This window comes from Chrysochloris asiatica, unplaced genomic scaffold (genome assembly GCF_000296735.1).
Source record: "Chrysochloris asiatica unplaced genomic scaffold, ChrAsi1.0 scaffold00108, whole genome shotgun sequence".
In the NCBI taxonomy this organism is placed as follows: Eukaryota; Metazoa; Chordata; class Mammalia; order Afrosoricida; family Chrysochloridae; genus Chrysochloris; species Chrysochloris asiatica.
In genome coordinates this window covers 112,765-119,167 of record NW_006408626.1, presented here as the reverse complement: position 1 = coordinate 119,167, position 6,403 = coordinate 112,765, and the positions used below count along the sequence as shown (strand labels likewise).

The window sequence follows — 6,403 nt, the reverse complement described above, 5'->3', positions numbered from 1 at the left end:
AGCTAAACTCAAATAGAGAGCTCACCGATTTTATCAAAGGACACAGGATGATTATAGTGGTTTATTAGGAAGAAGTTGTTTTCGTTTTAAAAATCAAGTTTAATATCAAAAGCATTACTAGACAGAGGCTCCTACATTTCTAAAGATTTGGTAGTTAAAATTCCAACTACCCATGTGTTGATGTGACTCATTTTATGTGAATTCAAGAAAACTTCTGAAGTTTCTGCTTAGAAACAATGCATGGCCTAGCAGCTCCTTTCGCATTCTGACAAAAGGTGCAGTCCTTTAGCTTTAGTAGACATTAACGGCTCTTTGTCAGAAACAGCAATCCCTTCAGATTGAAAAGGAAAACTCTTACTAAGAACCTCCAGCAGCCACACCTGCCTTCAGGGGAATTTATTTACTTTGAACTGACTAGGTAACTAGCTAACTAGCTAACTAACTACGCTCTGGTAGCGTAGTGGTTATGAATCTGGCTGCGAACCACAAGGCCAGCAGTTCGAAACTACCAGCTGTTCCGCGGGAGAAAGATGATGCTTTCTGCTCCCGTAAAGATTTACAGCCTCGGAAACCCTATACAGGGTCGCTATGAGTCAGAACCGACTCCACGGCACATAACAACAACTGTTTGGCAGGAATCCTGGTGTGGCACTGTAGGATAAGCACTGGACTGTAAGGTCTTTTGAGCCACAAGGCTAGGGGTTCAAATTCACTAGCTGATCCTCAGAAACCCTATATGGGGTTGCTATGAGTCGAAACCAACTGGTCAGTACCCACCAACAATAACAACACTTTTGCAAGATACAGAATCCCAGAGACAACAATCTTCTACCATGTTACAACTAAGCTATATGGATTTGAACTTGGCCTACACTAGTGAGCCTGCTATAGTCCAGAAGAATCTGACTTCCTACACTTAGCTATAAAGGCATCTGTTTTGCCAAGGCTAACTTTGTAGCATTCCAATGGCACTAAAGAGCCAAATGGTGAAATTTTGTGTATGCCCTCATGGCTACTGGCTTGTAATAAGAAGACACATTTTCTGACATGCCATTCTCCCCCTCAGGATTTAAGCACGTTTGAATTCCAAGTTCATAGTTTCTGACACGCCGTTCTCCCCTCGGGATTTAGGCACGTTTGAATTCCAAGTTCATATTTGTGGCTGCTCTTCAAAGGGATGCTGCTCTTTTCACAATCAGAAAGGCGCCTGTGGTGGTCTTCACTTAGTAATAGTACAATGGCTCCACCAACATGAAGCACTCTTTTCATTTCTTGCAGAATGCTTTTGATGTCTTTTCCTAACTTCAACTTTTTTCCCAAATGGAACGTCAGAAATAATAATATCGACACTATCTGAAGACAATAGCAATTCTATGACAGAGACTTAAAGTACTTCGTTAAAGTATCGTTAAGGCCTACAGCTTGTAGATTGTCACATGCCCCTAGTACCTTTGAGTCACTAACATCAGCATGCACATTCTGGCCATTCTCTAGCAGCTTCCAAAAACATTGTTCCAAGTTCACACATTGGATCTAAAACAAATGTGCCAGTTTTAATTTCAGAGAGAGATGCCATTGCCCACACGATGGTGGACTGCAGTCCTGCGGTCCTGATGTAAGCTCTGCTGGCTAAAAGAACCCTGAAAACAGAAATCCCCACAACATAGTAAATGTCATTCAGATGTATAAAGATCTCTAAATCTGGATTCCTCACATTTGCTTTCCAGCCAAACTGTTTCATAAGAGCAATTCCAATTACTCTTCCTACTTCCTGTGTTGTAAAGGTCTTTCCAACAGCCCCATTGCAGTGACAAAACACTTTCTGGTTCTGACCAACGGTTGCTTTTTCTACATCATTCTGAAACTGCTCTTGAAAATTTTCTCTTTTAGTGTTAAAATTTCCCTGCTCCAGTGTTTCTTCTCTTATTTGTTTTTCCAGCAGGCAGTCCCTACTTTCTTGCACCACTTGCATTTGTTCTGTTTTTAGTTTTTTAGCAATGATAATTTCATTTTCTTTTTAGTAGGTTAGAACTTCCTTGAGAAAGTTGTTCATTTTTTATATCAAGTTCAAGAAAACATTTGCAAACTGAAATGGTATTCAACCAACTTCCTGGATAATCATTTATAAATCTTTGTAGTTCATTAAATAGTTTTCCTTTACTTATAGAAGAGACAATAAATGGAAACTGTTTTTGTTTTGTTTTGTTTTTCAACAATCTCTCTTTTTTAAAGTTTTTATTGTGACGAGTGAAAGTTTACAGGGAAGATCATCAGTTTTACATTCAATGAATTATATACCTTGTTTCATTACATTGATTATAATCCCCTTCATGTACCATCAGTTAACAGTATTTCTTTCTATTCATTTTAGCTTTTTTTTTAAACACTCAGGCACATATAATTATTTAGACCATCAAAGGGTACATTCTGCAAGTCTAGTGGAAACTTTTTTAATCAGTAAAAATATTCTTTCTGTAGATTTTAACTTCTTCAGCATGTCAAATCAGTTTTTTGTTTTTGTTTTTGTTTTTAATCACAACAGGTGTTAAGTAAAAAAAAACTTTCCCGGAATATATTCAACCTGTGTGACTGCTGGCCATGTCAGGACTTCTCTCGTCGAGAATGGCTCCAGGCCTCGCACAAGGTGCAGAAGAACCGGACACCGTAACCCAGTGATGACCCAGGCCCTGGGCCTGGTCTGGGAGGCCTGAGGTCTCAGGAAGAAGTTTTAAGAAAACTGAAAACTGCATTGATAAGAAAAGTCCAGGAAAGTTGCACCAAGATATTTTTTCCCTATCAATTCACCTGTCCATTCTTCAAAGCTAGCATGGGCTGTCCTATCAGAATTTTGTTGAGAAAACTTACTTGATCTTACAGCTGTTTTGACATGGTGTAAATAGAAGAGTGCAGAACTCTTTAGGAAGAGTTACTGTTGAGTTGTTAAGTGCTGTTGAGTCGATTCATAGTGGATGGAGATACCACCTTCAAAAGTGTATAGACCTAGATGCAGGATATGTTGAGAAAAAAATAGCTTCACATTTTGATATTTTTGTTTAGCATAATTCTAAGATTTTGTAGCAATACTTTATGTATTGCTGTAGATCTTGTCAAATAACACCTGCTATTCCTAGTCCCATCCTTTTATTTTCTCTCCATTCCCTTTCTCAGTTATGTTTCCTGAACTCAAATTTTCTTTATGGTTATACATTATTCAGCCGGGGTGATCTACATCTAATTCTATTCTCATCAGAGAAATTATGGCATTAATCTTTACTATGATTCTGTCACATAAGGAGCTCTGGTAGTTTAGTGGATTACTAGTTGGGCTGCTAACCAAGATCATCAGTGCAAATCTACCAACTTCTCCATGGGAAAAAGATGAGGCTGTCTGCTCCCATAAACGTTTACAGTGTCAGAAACCCAACACAGGGTCATTATGAATTGGAACCGATTCCACGGCACATAACCACCATCATCACTATTAATCTGTCACACGGGGTTGCTATGAGTTGAAATAACTGCTCAAACAGTTGGATCAAGTATAAAAGATGTCGAGAGAGTGTATAGAACCTTTCTCTCATTGCCTTCTCTGAGAGTTATCTATAAATTGCACAGACTGAAATGCATTGCCTTGTGAAACCACAGGACTTATATACCTTGGCTTGGTTTGACAAAGATGGTTGGAAAGGCAGCAAGAATACATCAAATATAGTATTTAGAGGAAGCTACATATAAATGGTCCATAGTACAGTCCAGTTGTAGAAAATTTATTTTTTAATTGTGGACTAATAAACGAGTTTTGGTAGGAAATGCCACACAACAAACATAGGTACAATTCAATACTGCCAGAGTTGAGTGAGCAATGTAGAGGTAAGCCCTGTTCCCTCAGATGACAATATAGTGTTTCTTGATTTCCTAATCCTCTACTATGGACCCAAGGAGTGGCATGGCACTATAGGATAAGTATTGGACTTCTAACTGCAAGTTTGACAGTTCAAAGCCATCAGCCGCTCTTTGGAAACCCTATACAGGGTTGCTATAAGTTGGAACTGACTCAACGGCATTTAACAGCCACAACAACACTGTTGATCCAAAGGATCATTGTTTGCTTAGTGGATTATGCATTAGGCTGGTAACTGCAAGTTCAGAGGTTCAGTTCCACCAGCTGCTCTGCTTGTGGAGAAAGATAAGACTTTCTGTTTTTGTAAACATCTACAGCTTCAGAAACCCTATATATATATATGGTCCCTCAAAGACACACAACAACAAAAATAACAATAGTTATTGATCCAGTGATCTTTAGGACTGGAATCAGTGATGAAACTTAGGTGACTTAGTCTGTGTGTTTTGCACTAGAACTCATGAAAGTTACAAGTTTCAGTAGTGTTGATGGCAGCTATGATTATGACTAGGCTAGAATTGTAAATCACTGTGACATCATTATCAATTAAACAAAATTGTTTTTGAACTAAAATTCATTTTTGGCAAGACCTTCTAAAACTCTGGCCACAGTGTTAGGTACTGGCACATATTTTCCCATCAACTTACTGGTATTTTGTATTTATTATCTTATAAAATATATTTTATTATCTTTACAAGAGTTTTAAAAAATTATTTTAAAATAATAATTGTAATGCTGCTCATAACTTAAAAAAACAAAAAGATGAAGTCATAAAGAAGGATAAAGCATAAAAGTACAAAGTCACTCTCTCTTCCCCTAAGTACTTCTCCATTCCAGATATATCATTCCAGAAATTTCCTCTGCTGATATAAGCTTATATATGTGCATAGTATACTTTAAGCAAAGTTAAACATATATAAGTTCCACAATTTGTTATAATTTATCAGTCTTCTGAGAGTCTTTCTCATTAGGAAAATTTTTATTTTACCAGTAAGCTGTAATCTGTTGATGGACATTCAGTTTCTTTCCTGTTATTTTGTTTCCACTTTTTTTCTTTTTCCTTATTACAATCTATGACACATCTGATTTGTTTAAGTGCTGGAACTCAATGAAAATACAGTAGGTGAAATATCACAGATGTTTAAGTGCATCTATGTTCTAGTATTTATGCAGTGCCATGTTATTCTAACATTTACATTGTAATTCTTATAACCTCTAGTGGCAAGGCATACACAATTTATATTGCAATAAAGAAAACATAAGCATGACCATGAAAAAAGAATCACAGTACTTACTAATTTATCCTGTGGTTTAATTACTCCATATCATTGAAATAGGACTTATCATGCCTTGATTATTTTAAGGGGCAAAGAGAGTACACAGACTTTACCAATATGATTGGCATATTTCAACCCAAATTAAACTTCTTTCCTATGTTTTAGACAAAGAACTGAGATTTTTTGTTAACAGGAACAAAGACATTATTTGTAAATAAAGTTACTTGATGTTTGGAAGTCTTCTAATCAAAAGGTCCCAAATCTTTGACAGAATCATGATTTGATACATAATGGGCATTGTTTTGTCTATATGATCAAGTAACAAGTGATTTTTATATTACATTTTCTGCATTAAAATTTCATCAAGATACATTAATATTTTTAAATTTTTCATTGTATATTTAGACCTGTCACTATTCTAAGGATCAGTATAGTAGCTCCACTCTTAAACAGTTTTTATGTGAGTATATTATTATTCAATATTTTCATCCTAATTAATTTGACCAGTTACATGGATATATTGACACTTATTAATCCAATCAAATTATTTCCAATGAAAATGGTACTGTGAAAAATATGTACAAGGTGCAAAGGAAATATTCCAGAAACTTACTAGAATCATTGCTACTATAATTACTACATTAAGTTCATCAGAAACAAAAATTGGAAAACAATTTGAAACCATTGATAAATTTTAGACAGTTGTTTGTTTTTAAAATATCAAGAAAAAAATGCAAGTGTTTCTGAAGTATATTCTTTATTACTGTATTTTATGCAATATATGTGCATTATACATATTTGGGTTTCCCACTTCCCAGAGCTCTGATGGCATAGTGGTTACAAGTTGGGCTGCTAACCTCAAGGTCAGCAGTTCTAAATTACCAGACGTTCCACAGGAGAAAGATGAGGCTTTCTGCTCTTGTAAGGATTTACAGCCTTGGAAACCATATGCAGGGTTGCTATGAGTCAGAACCAACTCCATGGCACATTACCACCATGCACATTATATGTCTGTGCACTATGTCAGGTAACATTATTTCCAAAACAAAAACATGGCAACTTTTTTATAAAGTGTTATTGAACACACACACATGACAGAATGTTCTCTTTTCAAATTAAAACTACTGAAACATTATTTCAGGAACAAGAGGATACAATATTAAAATAAGGCAGTACAGCTCAGCATTACTAAAATGGAAAAAAGTAAAAATGGAAAAAAAAAAAA

At 35.9% G+C, this 6,403-nt stretch overlaps 1 pseudogene; it reads right to left on the bottom strand.

Moving 5' to 3' along the window:
• Positions 1–885: 885 nt before the first annotated feature.
• Positions 886–6,403, bottom strand: part of LOC102842134 — a 12,293-nt pseudogene continuing 6,775 nt past the window's right edge.